General features: G+C 46.1%; 1 long non-coding RNA gene across 1 annotated transcript; it reads left to right on the top strand.

Moving 5' to 3' along the window:
- Positions 1-338: 338 nt before the first annotated feature.
- LOC306933501 lies at positions 339-778 on the top strand. The gene is made up of 3 exons (XR_013791237.1): positions 339-415; positions 510-585; positions 680-778. It is a non-coding gene; the product is annotated as an uncharacterized lncRNA (long non-coding RNA).
- The last annotated feature ends 1,164 nt before the right edge of the window (positions 779-1,942 follow it).

Here is a 1,942-nt window from a genome sequence, read left to right as displayed (position 1 = left end):
GAGAACTCTAGTTTTTGCCGGCTGCTTTGGGGCAGGCCTGTCTAGAGTTTAAATGGACAGGTATCCATCAAAATAGCCTAGTAGCCAAAAAGTGAACCCGGTCACGTTGAGTACACCAAGGTTTTATGTTAGAAATGTTTAGTATGGGTCCCCAGCATGTAGAAACTGCCGGATGCTAACTTGCATATGTTGAGCAATTTTCATAATTGGCATAATATGTGACCATACCATTAACAACCTGTAATCAGTGTGACTGACACTGCCGGTGTTTCGTTAGCACCACCCCCTCAGCTCAGCATATTACGTAGCTAGTCAGGCATAGGGTGAAGCTGTGTATTGCCCAGGTTGCCCACTTCCGGCGTCTGTTCAAACGGTCTGGCGTCGCGTCAAGTTTGTGCTCACTTACAGCGTCGAGGTAAGCCGTAGTTTTAATTAATATAGTGCTGTCTAGTTTCTAGGTTGACTTATGTAAACAACCTCTTACTTACGTTTATCGCTTCTCTTGTTAGACGTTGGTGGAGCTCTGACTTAGAGCGGACAGCCGTCATTGTATGCATGTTGGTATACAGGCTGCTAGAAACAAAGGTAGGCTTGCCTCGTACGGCGATAGCACAAACAACCCGTTGAATCTAAGAAATGGTGCCCCAGTTATTTATGTCAATGCTTATCTCGTTGGTAGACGCTGTGAACGAGAGCCCTGCTAGAGTGTGTGTGCGTGGTACACACACGAGCTGGAACGAGAGGCTGCTAGTGTGTGTGTGTGTGACATGAGTCTAGAGGTAGGCTTAGCGTCTGTATTGCGACAGCATTACGTCTTTTTATAATGTGTAAAATGTGAGTTCTCATAATGTGTTTATATTACACAGATCATGGTGTGCTGAACGAGCAAACACTGTACAAACAACCTGGGATGCCCTGACACCTGTTAACAGGGTATGTGCTAACCTGCATACTAAAACAATACTTGGAATGCACTTTATAGTACTAGTGTAATGCTAATGAGGGCTACGGCCAAATGGTATTCTAAGTACTATGACTATGGCAAGCACTTTAGACCCAGGATAAATTGTGAGGCTAATTCAATGTTTGCTCTATTACAGGATCGTGACCCTCTATGCCCCTGTCACTAATGTAGGTCAGTCTGATGTATGGCTAGTGCCCCGTAGAGTGATAGGAACTGTGCAGGTTGTAGAGGGTAGAGATATTGTAGTGGGTAATACGCCTTGCATAGACCTATCCATCGATGCATCCACCCAAGAATGTACGGCTTATGTTTCAGTACAGTCTGTAGAGATGGACAGTAATGCTTCCATTGACCTTGAACAGCTTGACTTTCCTGGCCTCTTGCCTGAAGATAAGATTGATGCTAAGCGCCTATTGACTAAATACAAGCATGTATTTGCTAAAAGTGAGGGCGATTTAGGATGTACCAACCTCATTACACATGAGATCCCACTCTTAGAGGACGCACCCGTGCGTCAACCTTATCGCCGCATTCCCCCCTCGCAGTATGAGGCAGTCAGGGCACACATTAAACAGTTACTTGAAAGTCAAGTGATCAGAGAGAGTTGCAGCCCGTATTCATCCCCTATTGTGCTGGTGGCTAAGAAGGGAGGGGGCCTACGCATGTGCGTTGACTACAGGCAGCTGAACGCGAAGACCCGGAAAGATGCATATCCACTTCCAAGGATCGAAGAGTCCCTTGATGCCTTAACGGGAGCCAAGTGGTTCTCCACACTAGATCTAGCCAGTGGCTACAACCAAGTGCCGATGGCTGAAGCAGATCGGGCTAAAACTGCATTCTGTACCCCCTTTGGCTTATTTGAGTTTAACCGAATGCCTTTTGGCTTATGTAATGCACCCGGGACTTTTCAGCGCTTAATGGAGCGCATGTTTGGCAACCAGCGTTTCCAATCAGTCTTGCTTTATCTTGATGACATCA

Source organism: Electrona antarctica (genome assembly GCF_951216825.1).
Source record: "Electrona antarctica genome assembly, chromosome: 12".
In the NCBI taxonomy this organism is placed as follows: domain Eukaryota; kingdom Metazoa; phylum Chordata; class Actinopteri; order Myctophiformes; family Myctophidae; genus Electrona; species Electrona antarctica.
The sequence above is the reverse complement of the archived record's forward strand: the minus strand, read 5'-3'. Positions and strand labels throughout refer to the sequence as shown.